The sequence below is a fragment of the Cibotium barometz genome, chromosome 30, assembly GCF_041138505.1.
Source record: "Cibotium barometz isolate CiBa-2024 chromosome 30, ASM4113850v1, whole genome shotgun sequence".
In the NCBI taxonomy this organism is placed as follows: Eukaryota; Viridiplantae; Streptophyta; class Polypodiopsida; order Cyatheales; family Cibotiaceae; genus Cibotium; species Cibotium barometz.
In genome coordinates, this window is record NC_141075.1 from 19,456,102 (window position 1) to 19,475,082 (window position 18,981).

The 18,981-nt window shown below is 42.9% G+C and overlaps 1 pseudogene; it reads right to left on the reverse strand.

Annotated features, from left to right (window-relative positions):
- Positions 1-14,986: 14,986 nt before the first annotated feature.
- LOC147621242 (F-box/kelch-repeat protein At5g15710-like) lies at positions 14,987-16,811 on the reverse strand (annotated as a pseudogene).
- Between the last annotated feature and the right edge of the window lie 2,170 nt (positions 16,812-18,981).

The window sequence follows — 18,981 nt, forward strand, 5'->3', positions numbered from 1 at the left end:
TTAGTGGGTGGTGGTGGGTGGTTGGTGGGCTACGTTCTTGATACGCGGGCGGTGACCGTGTCTATGTAGTGTAACCGCCCTTGCTGTATACACGTCTACCACACCGCCTCTACAGTACTATATATAGACATGGTTGCCACATGAGCTAAGGCATCCAATGCCTGTGTGTATCCAACCCCTTCTGCACTTCCTACACACTCCATCCAGATTCTGTCTAGATCGCCACCGGTGGGGACAACACCATCACTTGTACCTCTTGGGTATAATCAGAATTTTAAATTCTCTCTGTTGTGTATCTATTACATTGTCTATTATACTTTGTCTTGCCATCTCTTTCCACTGTGCCATATTCTTATATGGTATCAGAGCCTAGGTGCTCTTAGCAAGAATAGTGCATAAAGTTTAGTCTTTCTTTGCATAGAGCCCTAGGAGTGATGGCTTCTATCTCTGCTACTACTACTGATGCACCAATCTTGTGCATTCATCCACCTGCTAATGCACCAATCTTGTGCATTCATCCACCTGCCTTCACGGAAGGCAAGCTTGATGGACGAACTTTACTCTCTGGAAATTCAAAATCAATACCATTATAGATTCTTATGAGCTCCTAGAAATTGTTCTAGGAATGGTGGGAAGTCCCGACCCCAACAACCCTATAAGCATGCTTCTGCCAAATGCTACACTTCTTCGAGCATGGAGAAGGTGTAATGCTAACGCACTTTGTTTCATCGTCACTAGAGTAAGTTATTATGTTCTCACTTTGATTCAACATACTACTAAGGTTGTAGAGGCTTGGATCATACTGAGAAATCAGTATGAGACTCGTAATCAAACTAGGATTTTGAACCTAGAGAATCAACTTGCAAATGAAAAGTTTGTTGAAGGAGAAGCTGCTAAAGCATTTATCTCATAGATCAAAAATCTGTGAGATCAAATGGCTGCACTAGGGATTACACACACTAGTGAGGAGTTGGCCTGGAGGTGCATCTGAATGCTTCCACAGATGTATAATGGCTTGGCTACATCACTAAACACTCAGGTTAGAGTACCATCTTTATCATTTGAAGAATTTAGTGCTATGTTACTTGAGGGGGACATGTGGCTAAAGACCCGCAGTGGTAGTGATGCTGCATTTTGTGAAGCTTGTATGATGGACAAGCAACAACGCAAGGCATTTCCACAGGAGAGCAACAACTGGGAAAAGACTCCCTAGTACATGCTGATCTTTGTGGTAAAATGTCTACTATTGCATTAGGGGGATCTTCTTACTTTATATTGTTAGTCGACGATTATAGTAGGAAGATGTGGGTTTATTTCCTTTGGGATAAGGTTAAATCTTTTGGAAAGTTCAAACAGTGGCATAAGCTTGTGGAAAATGAGACAACAAAGAAGGTGAAGAAGTTTTGTACAGATCAAGGAGGAGAATTCCTTTCAACGGAATTTGATAGCTACTACAAGGAGAATGGCATCAAGCGCCAACTCACCACCACTGCTCACACACCTCAGCAAAATGGTGTTGTAGAACATCACAATCGAACTATCATGGTGGAGATGGTTCAATGCATGTTAAAGGCAAAGGGTTTTCCCAATACATTTTGGGCTGAAGAAGTCAACACAGTAGTTTATGTCCTCAATCGAAACTACACAAAGGCACTCAAGGTTGTTACACTACAAGAGGCCTACTCTAGTAAGAAACCTTCAGTTTCTCATTTCAGAACATTTGGCTCTGAATGTTACGTGTATAATCTAGATGCATCGAGGACCAAGCTAGATGACAAAAGCAAGAAGTGTATCTTTCTTGGATATGGTCAAGAGTCGAAGGCATATCAGCTCTATGATACAGAAGAAAAGAAGATTGTGGCCAACAACTGAGATGTGGTATTTTCAAAACAACCACACTCAATGGAGGAAGGAGGCCCATCGACTCTATCATTATCTAGAGATATATTCCACCATGAGCCCAACCCACCATCAGATTTCCTCTCAAGGAGGAGTGGTTTTCAGTGGATGAAGACTCTCACACATCAGAACAGCCTGCTCTACCGCACCACAAGGAAAGCCACTTCCAAAGTGGGCACAACAGCTCTTTGATGAGCATAATCCAGTACCTGAGAAGCCAAAATCTTTAGCAAATGGACTATGCAGATCAAGGAGAATAGAGGAGCAGAGAAGAGCATCTAATCTCATTGTCAATATGCCCTTGAGGCTAAGATAACAGGAACAGTGAAGGAGCCATCCACCTTGGATGAAGCCTTAGCAAATCCAAAGTGGAAAGCCACGATGCAGTCTGAGTATAACAGCATCATAAAGAACAACACCTAGGAGCTAGTTGACCGACCATGACCGAACATGACTGACCACCAAATATAAAGGTAATTGGTAACAAATGGGTTTGAAACACTAAAGTATAAGGCTGATGGTTCACTTGAAAAATACAAAGCTAGGTTGGTTGCATAGGGATTTGCATAGGTAGAGGGTTTCAACTTTGATAAAACCTTTTCTCCCATAGCTTGTATGACAATTATCAGGGTGGTACTTGCCTTGGCTGCTCACAAAAAGTGGCCAATCTTTCACATGGATGTCAAATCAACTTTTCTGAATGGCCATCTCAAGGAGGAGGTATATGTAGCTCAGCCACCACGTTTTGAGATACCCAGATCAGAAAACAAAGTTTGTAGGCTGAAGAAGGCACTGTACGGGTTGAAATAGGCCCCAAGGTCATATGGTATCATAGGATAGACCAATTTTTTAAAAAGATTAGGTTTATAAGAAGTGCTTCTGATGTAACTTGTATGTTCTAAAAAAGTTTTGGTTGTCTTGTATGTAAGAAGTGCTTCTGATGTAACTTGTATGTTCTAAAAAAGTTTTGGTTGTCTTGTATGTAAATGACTTAAACATTTTAGGTGACAATGAAGAGATGATCCAAAAGACAATGGATATGCTGAGCCATGAGTTTGAGATGACAGACTTGGGTCTTGTGCATTTTTGTTTGGGGATTGAGGTATGGCAAGAGTCAGGTAAAATCTTCATTTCACAGCAAAAGTATGCTTGGGAGATTCTCAAAGCATTTGGGATGACAAACTGCAAGCCTGTGTCTATGCTAATGGAAGTGAACGTGAAGCTTTCTGCATAGGATTCTTCATCACTTGTTGACATCAAGAAGTACAGGAAGTTGGTGGGGAGTTTGATTTTTCTCACTAACAGTAGAGCTGATATCAACTTCACAGTTGGTGTGTTAAGCAAGTTTTCCAACAAGCCACGAGAGAGTCATTGGAAGGAAGGGATGAGGGTACTTAGGTACATCAGAGGTACTCTTGAGTATAGTATCACTTACAACATGGGTGACACTCTGACAGGTTATTGTGACTCAAATTAGGCAGGAGATTGTGATTCTAGGAAATCAATTTCTGGATATTGTTTGTCGCTTGGTTCCGGTGCTTTCTCTTGGACTACCAAAAAGCAACCCTACGGTGGCACTTTCTTCCACACAGAGGCTAAGCATAAGGTAGCTTACTTTGCTGCATGTGAGGTAGTATGGCTGAGGAGAATCTTGGTTGACTTGGGAGTTCAGATCAGGGCGGCTATAGTCTTGTGGTGCGATAATCAGAGTTGCACATGTGGCTATCTCTAAGAACCCTATGTTTCATGCTCGCGTGCAAAGCACATTGAGATTTAGTATTCCTATGTGCAGGAGCTAATAGAGGATGAGATAGTGGAGCTAGAGTGTTTCTCTATAGAGCAAAACTACGCCGACATCTTCACCAAGGCTCTTGGGAAGGACTAGCTCACTCGGCATCTTCATCGACTTGGCGTTAGGCCAAAAACCTAGTTCATCTTTGGGTGGACATTGAGGGGGGGTGTTAGTATATGCTCAATGCCCTCCTCTTACCATGTATCTCACTTTGATGTATAATGCACATTTGTTAGGCCCCCATTATGAGGAGTAGCCATGGTGCATATGTCTTTAGCGGGAACAACCCAACTTAGACGTCGATGGGGTCATTATTGTGACTATTGATGATGGTTAGGAGATGGTGAGGGGTACGAGTATTAGCTCCTGCCCTCAAGGCGATGATATAAGAAATATTCCCTTAGATACCAGGTCCATCATTAGTGGGAAGTGGTCGGTCGTCAATGGGCTGCATTCTTGATACGCGGGCGGTGATCGTGTCTATGCAATGTAATCGCCCTCGTTGTATACATGTCTACCACATTTCCTACAATATTATATATGGACATGGTTTCCATGAGGAGCTAAGGCATCCAATGCGCTTGTGTGTATCCACCCCCTTCTACACTTTGTACGTACTCCATCCAGAGTCTCTCTAGATCGCCCATCTAAGCTCTACTTAAAAGCACACGGCGGGTGCACATCACCATCACTTGTACCTCTTTGGTATAGTCAGAATTTTAAATTCTCTCCATTGTGTATCTATTGCATTATCTATTGTACTTTGTCTTGCTATCTCTTTCCGATGTGCCATATTCTTATAAAGTGTTGCAGTGCATTGTGCGTGGAGGCAATGTGAATGGAGTGTAAGGGTGTTGAGTTAGGGATTTTTATTGTGGAAGCATTCCCTATGGCCGAGTCGATTTTGCAATGAGTTGATTTCATCCATGTCCATCCAAGGAGGACATGCTCTTTCAAGGTTCCTAAAGGCATGACCAAAAAGTTACCGAGACCAAGTGCTTGTTATTATGGTAAATGATAGTTTTAAACTCGGGGGGGGGGGGGGGGGGGGGGGGGGGGGGGGGGGGGGGGAAGGGGGAGGGGGTGTCACTCATAAATATGTAAGCGTAGCACGTGGGTTCAACAAAAGGGACTTTTAAAATCCCTTTTTTACAAATTTTCTACATACAAAAGGGTACTATTTAATGGAGGTATTCACAGGTTGAATAGAAAAAGGGTATTTTTAATTCACGAAAAATTCACAAATAAGGGATTTCTAAAGTAGGCCTTGAACACACGTGATACATAGGGTTTACTTATAGTGAACCCCCCGAGGTTTTAAGCGAGCAAAGAACTTTGGTATTTTTGGTGCTGATACCTTCTACTCTCGTGTTACTTTTCTCAAGTTGAGGTTTGCCCAACTAATCCCATGTAACAAAAGAGAGTAAATTATGAATCATCTACTACCTCTCCAATGTAGGCTTGGGCAACAAGTCTAACATTTTCCCGACATTGTTGAAGTTTGATTTGCTTCTCTCATGCTTTTTTTTAGGCTTGGATCCTTTTTAGTGCAACACATTCCTTGGTAGCTAGTTTGTCATGGGAATCGTGCAAGGCTTCTTTGAGGAGGGTAAGATGACCATAGTATTTCTTAAATTTACTACCATTAAGGAAACCCATAGTTTCAACTCCATCCAGAGTCTCAACACATATAGTACCTTGTGGTGTAACTTCACAAACCTTAAATGATCGTTTTCCCATGTACTTGAGCTTTTTGTTCTTATTACGAAACCCATACATAAGTAAAAGATCTCCTACTTTGATCTCCTTATATTTGAGAATCTGGTCAAACCGTGTTTCCTTTGGTTAAACCACCGTTTCCTCCAGTCTTTCTCAGTTAGCATATTCTATACGACAACTTTTCTTTTCTCCTAGAGTTGTTCCAAAACCAACAACCTTTCAACTAGTTCATTACCATCAAGCTTCTCAATAATAGCCACTCTGAAGCTGGGAATCATGAACTCTCAAGGAATTTTGGCCTCTAGTCCATACACCATCTTCAAGGGTGTGCATCCAATTGCAACCTTGTACGAGGTGCGATAGGCCCATAAAGTTGCTATGAGCTTAAACTCCCAATCATTGCATATGAAGCCTCCACAATCTTAGTTAAGATTGAAATAAGGACTTTGTTGGTGCTCTCTATTTGGACATTGTCTTGTGGATAATAGGGTGTCGATTTGCGATGTGCAATCATGAATGTACTAGTGAGATATTTGATGACATCATTGATGAAATGTGTACCTTGATCACTCACTAATTCAAATGGGCATCCAAAGTGTGTAATGATGTTTTCATAAAGAAATTCAGATGTTGCCATAGCATCCGCTTTCCTTGAAGCTCTTGCTTCAACGCATTTAGTAACATAATCAGTGTGGCGACTATGATAAAGCATGCCTATGTGCCACATGTAGCAGGACTTATTAGCCCAATGAAATCTAAGCCCCATTTCTCAAAAGGTTGGTTGATTCTGATAGGATGCAATGGCATCTTGTCTTTATTTTAAGGTTTAATGCCCTCATCACAACCCTTGATAAATAATGCACAGTCTTTGAAAAGTTTTGGCCACCAATATCTTGATTGGAGTATTTTTTTGGCAGTGATCTCTATTGTAAAATGTCCACCTACTACCCCATGGTGTGCCTATTCCATGATCATGAGATATTCATCCTCCCAAGGGTAGCATCTGAGAATGTCATCCTTACCTCTTCTATAAAGAGTTCCGGCAATAAGCTGGTAAGGTTCGCTCTCTTTCACAATTCCTCCCCTTTTAGAAATCCATTAGCTAAAAAGTTAACGATTTTCTTGGCCCACTATGGAATAGCCTTTACCTTGAATAATATAGCATCCGATAAATCATCATCAACTCCCATTGGTGCTTCACCATTAGGTATGCGAGATAAATGATCAACCATGACATGTTTCTTATTTTGAAAATTGTGGCATATTTGGGATTCGTTGGATAAGGTCGTTGTTGGACTGGTCTAGTGCATTAGGCACCATAGGGATTGTATGTTGTACCACCTTTGCCTTTCATGTCATGGTATGTCCAAGAAAAGCAATCCTTAAATTCTTTAAGGAGAGCAATAAGCTCAGCAACCTGTTCTTTGGGAAAAACCTAGAGCTTGATGGTCCATGAAGAAAATGAATTTAGTCACCAGAAGGGCAATGATGGCGATAGTTGTGATGACAAACACCATGATACCATGATCACTGACTACGATATCATTGAAGGGACAAATAAGAAAAGGAGCTATGTCCATAGGCTAACGAAAATTACGATAAAACCCATGGAGCTAGCAAAAAATGTGATGGTGCAAACATTCACAATGTCGCAACCATTGATTGTTGCGACGAGAAGCGATGTTGTCAATTTGGAGATAGATCCAAAATCATGCAAGCAAGGGTACACTTTTGGGGATAGAGCTATAGTACACGATACACATTTGTACTGGATTGCATGGGCATGGCCTATAGACAAGGTCAAGATGACAAGTGCTTTGAGTTCACATTTGATGGGAAGAAGGTTTGTAGTAAAGCATGGTATGTAATGAATGGCATTGGTAAGTCAACGTTCTATAGGCTCAGAAAGAAGTTCTTGAATGGTGCATGTAATGTCAGCCATGGCAACAGTGGGATAATACGGAGGGGCATGACACATGTTGAGATGGCAAAATCAATCATACAGGGCTTCATAGATAATAATGTCGTCATCATCCTCTTTTTCATCACTTGAATTGTTTAGGTTGTCAATATTTTTTTGCATGAAGTGATCTTGAATACCCTCATCAATAGAAGAAGATTCTGTGTCCTTCACTAATGGTTCACCATTCTTAAATAATGTGAGTTGCCTGATCGGCCAACTAACCAAATTCAGACCTGAAACACAAGTTGAACTTGGATGCAAAGATCCTTCTATAATGACACCCAAGCTACTCTCCCCTAGTTCTCTACAATTTATAGCCTCGTATGGGTGGACCAGCAATTGCCAAGTTTTGTAGATCTGTTGTCATCCTAGAGGATGACACTTTTCTCTTTCCAGCTCTCCCTATCTATAAAGTGATCTTCTTGATCAACAAGAAGTTCCACAAAATTATCCTCTTTGGTATTAGTAATGTCTTTGTCCATAACAAGGTTGACCAATGGCCATTTGATGATGCTTCCAACTGCTTGAGACATTTTTCTTGCATCCATTGTGGCAAATGGAATGAGAAATGTGTCATCAAAGCTTTGTTGAGCATGTATTGCTGCACATGTCTCACCAATGAATTGAAAACCACATGTTTGAGATGCATCAATGCATCAATGAATTGAAAACCACATGTTTGAGATGCATCAATGGAATGAATAACCCCGCGTGTCTTCCTTGCAGAACCATGAATGAGAAACATTGAAGCACCTTGTTTTAGACCGTGCAATCCCTAAGAAAATCAAGATCTCAATAAGAAAGATTGAAGCGATGTTTTTACGGTAGTACACAAAACTATAAATGTAATTCAATTTCAACATGAGTTCAGGCTCCAACCAAAGTTTGAATCTCACCTATCAATGCTAGTTTGCTAGGAGGCTAGGCTCCATCTAAAGCTTGAGCCTTGCCTGCATATGCTAGCTTGTTAGTAGGAGGCTCCATGAGCCTCACCATCATATATTAGTTTGCTAGGAGGCTCCAGTTAAAGTTATCATCCTCACTTGCATAATATATTAGTTTGTATATGTTAGCTAGAAGGGTAGGCTCCTCCAACAAAAGTTTGAGCCTCACCCAGGGATGCTAGTTCGCTTCTAGGAAGCTGAAAGTAAAGTTCTAGGAAGCTGAAAGTATATTTGGGTGTATGGGGAAAGAGGAAAGAAAAGAAGAAATCTCAAGCTCAAGCTCAAGGCTCAAGACTCAAACTTGAGTTTTAGCCTTGTCTATTTCACAAGCAAGTAGGAATAGAGAGGGAAGCTAGGATAATCCAAGAAAACAAGTGGGGTGTGGGTGAAGAAGGGTACATAAACAAAAGTGAAACTAACTATAATCAAAAGACCTGGGACCTGGGCCTGGGCCTGGTGGGAAGAAATCAAAATCGAAATCTTCTTTCTGCATGATGATGCTCCTTGGCCAATCGTCCGTGCTCCTCTCCCTCTCGTGCTCGCCACATAGCTGCGCCCGCCCCGCCCCCTCTCCCTCTCGTGCAGCGCCCTCCCCGCCCCTCTCCTCTCCCTCTCGTGTACAGCAGCGCACCCGCCCCCCTCTCCTCTTCCTCTCCCTCTGGTGCAGCGCACCCGCCCCCCTCTCCTCTTCCTCTCCCTCTCGTGCAGCGCACCTCGCCTCCCTCTCCTCTCCCTCTCGTGTGTAGCAGCACAGCCCCGCCTCCCTCTCTCCCTCTTGTGCAGCACCCTCCCTGCCCCCCTCTCCTCTCCTCTCGTGTAGCGCCCTCCCTGCCCCCCTCTCCTCTCCCTCTCGTGCACCGCCCACCCCGCCCCCTCTCCTCTCCCTCTCGTGCAGCGCGCCCGCCCCCCGCCCCCTCTCCCCTCGTGCAGCACCCGCCCCTCTCCTCGTCCTCTCGTGCAGCGCCCGCCCTGCCCCTCTCCTCTCCCTCTCATGCAGCGCCACGTGCCGTGCCTCATTTGAAATTTAAATTTCAAATTTCCCCCCAACTACCTGCTCGGCGCCCGTGCCCCAAATTCAAATTTCAAATTTTTCCCCAACTATCTGCTCGGCGCCCGACTTTGAAATTCAAATTTCCCATCCATGTAAAAAAAAAAAGAATGACCGACCTCACACGTCCCTTCCATCATGTAAAAAACCGACCTCGCGTTTGAACCAACCCAAAGGACCTACGAACCCTAAACACGATTAATGCGATTCTGCACCCAAAGCGATTCTGCACCCAAAGCGATTCTGTGTGGTGAGCGTACAGTGCTCGTAATTGCCATCGCGCATGCCATCGTATGCAATAATCATCTTTGTTTCTAGTCTCTAAAGTACTCGCTCAGCCCTGCGTCCTCCTGCGTTTCAAATAGTTTCTTTTCCTCCCACAATCGACACGTCTGTGTTGGTTCCGACCTCTGTTTCCTGCAAAACCATCACGCCCACATGCCATCGGAGACTTCAAGCATCCGTCACGTCTGTGCGACATCGGAGACTTTCGTGCGCCCATCTGCATTTTGTGTGTTCCCTCATCTAATTGAATACTTTACGCAACAAGTAAGTCCTTCTTTAATTGATTGTCTATATCAATATAAACGCTTACTTGATTGCATGCTAAGTGTGCCATTTGTCAATCGTTGCTCGTCGTAGATTGTTTGCACTTCTTGCTGCTCTCTTTTGTATCTTCACATATGTCGAGAACCTGTAAAACTGATCTTTGTGCACATTATATAATCTAAATGACAAGGGTTCCCTATATAAACATGGTATATGTGTCACATATCTGAGTGCACAACTTGGATATAGACTCCACCTTAAGTTCGAGCCTATCCTACATAGAACTTATGTGTTAACGTTCGACCTAGATTGAGTCTTTGTTCTCCATGTTAGTGCACCTTAAGTTCGAGCCTATCCTACATAGAACTTATGTGTTAATGTTCGACCTAGATTGAGTCTTTGGATATAGACTCCACCTTAAGTTCGAGCCTATCCTACATAGAACTTATGTGTTAACGTTCGACCTAGATTGAGTCTTTGTTCTCCATGTTAGTGCACCCCGGCCTTAAGGCTCGAGCCTTTTCTCTCCATGCTAGTGCACCCCAGCCTTAAGGCTTGAACTTGAGTTTGAGCCTTTGCTCCTTTGCTCTCCATGCTAGTGCACCCCGGCCTTAACGCTCGAACTTTAGATTGAGCCTTTGTTCTCCATGCTAGTGCACACCAACCTTAAGGCTCGAACTTGAGTTTGAGCCTTTGCTCTCCATGCTAGTGCACCCTGGTCTTAAGGTTCGAACTTGAGATTGAGCCTTTATTCTCCATGCTAGTGTACCTTGGCCTTAAGGCTTGAACTTGAGTTTGAGCCTTTGCTCTCCATGCTAGTGCACCCCAGCCTTAAGGCTTGAACTTGAGATTAAGCCTTCGTTATCCATGCTAGTGTACCCCGGCCTTAAGGCTCGAACTTGAGTTTAAGCCTTTGCTCTCCATGCTAGTGCACCCCGGCCTTAAGGCTCAAACTTGAGTTTGAGCCTTTGCTCTCCATGCTAGTACACCCCGGCCTTAAGGCTCGAACTTGAGTTTGAGCCTTTGCTCTCCATGCTAGTGCACCTCGGCCTTAAGGCTCGAACTTCAGATCGAGCCTTTGTTCTCCATGCTAGTGCACCCCGGCCTTAAGGCTCAAACTTTAGATCGAGCCTTCGTTCTCCATGCTAGTGTACCCTGGCCTTAAGGCTGGAACTTGCGTTTGCGCCTTTGCTCTCATTCTCCATGCTAGTGTACCCCGGCCTTAAGGCTTGAACTTGAGTTTGAGCCTTTGCTCTCCATGCTAGTACACCCTGGTGTTAAGGCTTGACCTTCAGATTGAGCCTTTTTTCTCCATGCTAGTGTATGCCGGCCTTAAGGCTCGAACTTGAGTTGGAGCCTTTGCTCTCGATGCTAGTGTACACCAGCCTTAAGGCTCGAACTTCATATTGAACCTCCCCTACATGGAACTTATGTGTTAAGGCTCATTCTCCATGCTTAACTTTACATGGAACTTGGCCTTAAGGCTCCAACTTGAGTTCGAGCCTTGCCTATCCCTAGCATATGAGTGCACAACTTGGATCTAGGCTCCAGCTTAAGTTCGAGTCTCTCCTACATAAAACTTGGCCTTAAGGCTCAAACTTGAGCTTGAGCCTTGTCTCTATATGCTGGTGTACCCCTGTCATATGAATGTACAACTTGGATCTAGGCTCTAGCTTAAGTTCGGGTTTCCCGTATATATGGAACTTGGCCTTAAGGCTCCAATATACTAGTGTACTCCTAGCATATGAGTGCACAACTTGGATCTAGACTTCAGCTTAAGTTCAAGCCTCCCATACATGGAACTTCGCCTTAAGGCTCAAACTTGAGTTTGAGCCTTGCCTCTCTATGCTAGCGTACCCCTACTAGCATATGAGTACACAACTTGGATCTAGACTCCAGCTTAAGTCGAGCTTCTGTATGGATTAAGTAAATGTAGGCGAGGCCCTCGCTATTCAAGAAAATTAAGTGAAGCATCAATAATTGTAGCATGCATTAAGTTTCTTAAGTTTGATAGGTTTTGATTTGATATGTAGCCAGAAGGAGAGACTACAAAAGCAAATAAGTTTTGCTTATCATTGGACATTTTTCACCCAGCAGACATGACTGGCAGTAAACTAGGAAAGGACAATTCTATTGTAAAGCTAGGATTGAAGATCATTGACTTTTCCAATCAAGAAGACTCAGGGGTGGATAATGTGGAGGACCTGGTGAAAGCGGTGAGGCATGCAAAGAAGGCTGACTCACAAAAAAGTCCATACTTGAATAGGAGACAGCAACCACTCAAGTTAGGAAAATTGTGGAGAAAAAAGGCAGGGCCATATAGTGAAGAGTGCACTTGAAGCATCTAGAATTGCTGGTGCAACTTCTTCAAAACATAAAAAGGAGGGTGACAAAACAACAGTCCTTGATGTAAGCACAATAGCAGACAACAAATGCTAAAGACATGGCAGGCTCTCAGGTGCTGATTTTGATATTTCTACTTCCACAAATCAAAGTTCTCTAATTCCTCTTAGCCCAAGGTGTTTTCAGACATGCTCTACAAGCTGGTGAAGACAGAATTCAGTTTCATCAAGTCTACAGTGAGATCTAAGCTCTTCATCAAATCTACAAGTGACTTTGGTAAAATAGAGATTAAGCTTTCAATATTTGGTCAAATCTTGTGTTTCTTGGCTTAATCCTCTACTAGACTCATTGCTATTGATGTCTTTGAAAGCATTTGAGCTCATTTGAAGTCTAAGGCACCAGATCTGGACTCCCCGCATACTCTGTTTTTTGCACACAAAATAGTGGATTAATTTGCTAATCAATGATAAATCAATGCTAATCACTGTATTTTGGTACAATTGAGGGTTCAAATTAACCATTAGATATCTGATACAGATCCCTATAACTTCAGATTGCAATTCAGAGTTGGTTTGATACTCCAACCATCCCGTACAAATTGGTTACCCTTGATTTAATGTAATTTCTGGTGATTTTATGCTGATAAATTTATTGTAATCATCTATTAAACACCAAATTGAGTTGTAAAAGGGTAGACATTGCCCTTGAATCTTGAAATTGGATCGAGGTAAGACCCCCTTCACATCACCATGAGTACAGCACAAGAAATAGCCAAATTTAATGGGGAGCAGTTTTATACATGACAGACGAAAACTATGTATTTGCTCATGAGGGAAAATCTGTGGGGGCTAGTTGAGGGAAGAGATGAATGTCCAGAGAGAGGAGAAAATGAGTGGAAGAGCAGGAATGAAAAAGCATTGGGACTTATTGCACTCAGTTTAAATGATGAAATCATTCATCACATCACAGGGATATAATGGGCAAAAGATGCATGGGATGAACTCAATAAATTATTTGGCACACAAGCAAAAAATTCAAAGATAAATCTGTTAATGCAATTCTACAAATTGGACATGAAGGAAAGTGAACCTTTAATCACGCACTTGAATAAATATAAAAGCATTAAGCAATAGCTGGCAGCTATTGGCAAAAAGGTAGAAGATGATGAGGCACTAGCAGTGCTTCTGAAGAGTGTGGACAAAGGTGAATATGAAAATATTGTAGCAACACTAAAGAATGTACCTGAATTGAAGCTACATGAGATAGAAGCAGCTGTACTAGAGCAAGAGAGCAGAGGCAAAGAGAAGAAATGGCTCGACTCAACAACAGGATAAGAAAAAGCATTCTTCACCCGAGGAGGATTCTCTCAAGGATGAGGACGAGAAAGAGGCAGAGTAGGAGGAAGGACCTTTACTTGCCACAAATACGGAAAGCCAAGACACCTGGCGAGAGACTGCTACAACAAGCCCAGTGGAGAAGGAACGACATCGGCAAACTTCATGGAGGCTCCAAAGGAAGTGGAGTCGGATCATCTTTTCTGAGAGAGAGAGAGAGAGAGAGAGAGAGAGAGAGAGAGAGAGAGAGAGAGAGACCCCACAACCCAATGTAACCTGCCCCAACAAAGTAAAACCACCTGTGAGCCACCGATGATGTAGGCCACATGGTAGATAGATGTATGTGTGAGCACTTTAGTAGCCTTGGACACATAGAGAGAGAGAGTGTCAAGGACTATGGAGTTTAGGGACTTGAGGCACTGGTCGCGGACTGTCAAGTAAGAAAGAAACTTGATACAGGGTCTAGGTGTGCTAAGATAACTTGAGGGGAGGTGTAGACACTAGTCGCGGACTATCAAAGTAAGGGGAGGCAAACTTGGTATAGGGTCTAGGTGTACTAGGAGTATTCACTTGAGGGGAGGTGTTGAAATATACAAGTGAATAGGGTGTCTGCGAAAACAAGCCCTTGGTTAGAGGCTGTAAAAGAGGATGTGTAAATGTGAAAGAACCTATGAAAAGATGAGAACTCACTATCACGTTTGGAGTTTCTAAACACTAATTTGTGATCCACAATTGTGTAAGACTTATAATGTTTAGGTGCTTGGACACAAGTCAGGTTGTTCTGGTTCTCTTTCTTCCTCTGCCTTGGTTGTTGCATCGTCAGCCTCCTACTCTTTTTGTGCTAGCTCATAGTTTTGTTTCCTTTTCGAGCTGAACAAATAATTTTTGGTTCATCAGAGACTTTCAATTGGCCCATATCAATTGGAGGTGGTCTACAATACATGACCTTTTGTAGCTCTTCTCCCCAATTATCTAGAGTCCCCACATCATCTTTTGCTCACACACACTTGGCCAAATAAGCTTGCATAACGGTTGGGAGGAAGCAACAAGGCAAAAAACAGTGCTAGCCTTTGAGGGGTACTATAAATGCTCCTATATATTCTGAGCTACTATTATACAATATACACCAATTTGAAATTAAATTTTAGTAGCACTCTAGAGTCTAATTTAGGTGATGGTTAGGTGCATTAAGTTGCAAAAAGACATTTGGGACCCATATTATTGGGTTTCAAAGCATGTGTTAACCTTCAAACCATTTCAATTGGATTTTGAAAAGAAAAGGGTGTATAAGTACATTGTGTAAAATAATAAGTTTCACTAGAAGTCCAAAGCTACTTTCTAGGCTTTCAATTTTGAAGTATGGTGTGACCGCTAGTTAGTGCAATAGATAAAGGTGTTGCTTGAGAGTCCCAAGGTCATGAGTTCAAGCCCTCACTAACTACAAGAGCGACGGTGGCACGCATGTGTGTGTGTTGTGTTGTACTTTCTAATTCTAGCCAATTCCAAAAAAGAAAATTTGAAGTATGGTAACATTTACATAGGGTTTATAAAAAAACTCCAAAATTCACACAAAAATATAACTGATTAATCCACCCCAAAAAAAAAAACTCTACAAAGAGTGGGGCTTGAGCTGCGCAGCAAGGTCTGGCTAGTTTCTACCTTCTTGGTGCTTCGTTTCGCAACATACAGAATTCTCGGCGTGAAATGAGAAGCTTCAAGTATTTCTGCATGCCAAAATAGGTACCCACTGCACTCTTCTTCAAAGATTTGGACTACTCTGCCAGTTAAATCTTCTGATATTTCGACATGCTGCTATGATATATGGTGCTCTGTACCTCGAATGGTAGCAAGCAGCTTTCCAGCTCTAAACGCCAAGGCACGCTTTAGTGGTGCGGCTCTCGGCCGGAAGGTGCGCGATGCAGCTCTTATTTACGACATCTATATAACGGAGCTGCTGCGACGGAGCTCTTAGGAGCGTGTAATTGAGTAGTGGGGCTGGCAGCAAAGGGAAAGGTGGCAATTCACGGCAGACGGCAAGTCGAGCCACGCCCACTTCTCCTCCATTACGTCGAATTGGATAGCCTGTTGAGAACCAGAGGCCATGACAACGATGAGCTCCCCTTGGCCAGTGTACCTGATGGGCAGGACGGCGGCCTTGCGGCACTCCTTGGCCTCGTCCAGCATGTGTGAGCACATGTGCGGAGGGGCCCGTGCCATTTCTCTCCACGCCTTGCGTGCCCCGTCCAGCTCCCACACCACTGCTAGGCTCTCATCCAAGCACGCCCCTACCAATAAGATTTTGCCTTTGAAACCCTCGATCAATTTAGGAGGCGTTTCTATGAGAGTCTCTTGCTGGGCAACTTGGAAGGTCAGGTTGGCGGGCAGGCTGGAGTCCACAGCCTTCCACACGTTCCGTTTGACATCAAAGGTGACGACGGAACGATTCTCCGCCTGGATGGAATACACCAGCTCGCCGATACAGGCGGCCGTGCTGTTGAAGGAGATGAGAGGGCCCTTTCCTCCCCCTCCTATGACAGTAGACTGCGCCGGCAGTGCCCTTAGTGCCCACTGATTTCTCTCAGAATCGTACACATGTAGGGACGCTGATGTGCTGTTCAGCTGGAGGAGGAGGATCCAGAAGCTTCCTATGTTGGAGGTGTCGGCGACCATTGCCCAGAGCTTGGAGAGAGAGTATGGGTGCGGGCAAGGTGTCCCATTGGCCGGTAAAGGGGCACCCCACGGTGTAGCCCTTGGAGGTGAGGTGACTGCGGAGGCAGACGAGGCCATTGCAGGAGCCGGCCCATTCCCGGACGTATAAGGCGGGCAAGGCGAGATCACGCCAAGAGGGGAGGCAAAGGGGGCGGGCGCCATACGGTGGAGGGGAAGTGGTGGGATCTGGGCCGTTGGTGCACCAATCGCAGGCTGAGATCTTGATGGCATGATTGTAGAGGAGGAGACAGGGGTGGGTACGGGGGTGGAGCTGGTGGTGGAGACGGCGGAAGTGGGGGGAGGTGATGGAGGCAAGCCATGTGCGGCAAACAGAGCGAACGCGTGAGAGCTCAGCCTGAGAAAGGTGGGCAAGAAGGAGCTCGCTAAGATCGGGGGGAAGGCGGCTCCATGAGATGTCCGCCGCCGCTGCCATAGCCGCAATGAAGAGCTAGAGGCTATGGAAGCGATTGTGTAGAGGAGGGGATTGAGGGGGTGTACTGAGAGCTTCAAAAATGCGTGTACTACCTATAAGATTATAGAAGCATCCAATTTCCAAAGGGCCTCATGGCGTGCGGCGGCCTGGCAGCTTTGACTGGCCTCCTACTGTGACTCGTCAACATCAACTGGGAGTCGCCTTTGACATTCAATTTCCGTTTTTGAGTCACGTTCATGGTATCTACTACCTTTTGAAAATCACCCTCACATGACCAATCAAACATCTAAGGAGAATTCTAATCTCTCCACGTCACCCTCAACATGACCAAATCAAACCTATAAGACGCATGGGCAGTGCTCGAAAAAAAACATATTTTCCAGTTCCAATCAAATATGGACAACTCTTATATCTATCCGATTTTTGTTTCCCTAATCTCTACAATATGTAGGTTTTACAACTAAAATACATGAAAAATCATTCCTAAAATAAGGGCTACTTAAAATCTTAGTCGATTTTTCTTAATTCTCGCCCGTACAAATACATTGGAATATTATTTTTTTTCGAGCATTGCACATATGTATTTTATAATTTGTGTGCTTTTCTAGGGTGTAAGGTAATAGCTAATCACACCTTGACTTTAGAAATTACCAAGAAACATGTGTATTTTATAGATTGTGTTAGTTTCAAGGGTGGCTTTTGTCGCTAGTCACAAGATTAAGATGGTCCACTTTACATAATAGAAAAATCTCACCCCATGGACAAGAGATCAATCGTCTCTCTCTCTCTCTCTCTCTCTCTCTCTCTCTCTCTCTTTTGTAGTTAATCATATCATATGCCTCTTTAATGCATATAATCACAACAACAAGCACACTTGTGAGTATATGAATTAAAGGATTTAAGGTGCATGCACTTAAAGGAGAGGGAGGAAAAGAATGTCTCTATGTGTGGGAGTGTATATGTCTATTATTCGACCACAATCTTAGACATGGTTACTTTTGAGATTGAAGAACCTTGTGAATCTCGTTTTTATTTGTAATAAATTAATCTAATCTTGATTTTATCTTAAAAGTAACCACCTCTAAGATTGTGCTAGAGCAATAGACACATACACCAACAAACGTAAAGGCATTATTTTCCTCTCTATCCTTTAAGAGCATGCACATTAAACCTTTCAAGCTTAGTATTCCTACATTTCGTTACTCATCAATGTAACTCTTGCATCTCAAATAAGAGTTTTATAAATTTATAATCAAATGAAAACATGATGTTGATGATTGTGTATTAACAAATAGCACTAGAAGTAGCTATATTACCATGTTGGTGATTATATGTTAGCAACATAGAACTTGACATAGTTTGGATCATACTAGAAAGAAGTGGCTAAAGTAATGTACTTTATAGAGTCCATGAGTTTATGCCTGGTGTTGTTTCATGTGTGTGTGTGTGTGTGTGTGTGTGTGTGTGTGTGTGTGTGTGAGAGAGAGAGAGAGAGAGAGAGAGAGAGAGTAAGTTGTGCTTGAAATCCTCATAATAAAATAGGTAGAGTCCATGAGTTTATGCCTGGTGTTGTTTCATGTGTGTGTGTGTGTGTGTGTGTGTGTGTGTGTGTGTGTGTGTGTGAGAGAGAGAGAGAGAGAGAGAGAGAGAGAGAGAGAGTAAGTTGTGCTTGAAATCCTCATAATAAAATAGGTATTGAATTTCTATGAAAACGTATTCATGTTTATGGTTTATTTACACCTACATACATCTTGTAATTCAAGCTATAAGAAAAATTACGAAGCTATAAGTGTTACTAGTGAGTGGAATAAAGGGATGGTCTTGATAGTATGCTTTAAACCACTCACACTATTATTTGTATTGCGTGTTGTAATCACAAAGGAGAAAAGGTTGAAAATAAATTCATAGAGTTATTTAGAAGTGGACTATCACTCAAATCCAATGCTTGAGTATCAAAATAATAATCACTGATAGGTGATAATTTCATTCATGACCTCATAGATGTGCCGCTCATTTTGAAACTACTATACTTTCTAAAGGGGAAGAGGATTGAGTTCAAAATATTCATGATCTCATGGAAGTTCCACTCATTTTGAAACTACTATACTTTTTAAAGGAGAAAAGCATTGAGTTCAAAATATTCATATGAACAAGACTTTAAAATTATTATTACAAGTCACCAAATTCTAAATATTTCATGTGTACATCCTTGTATTGAAGCCATTTAAATGATTGTTCCTTTTGAGAG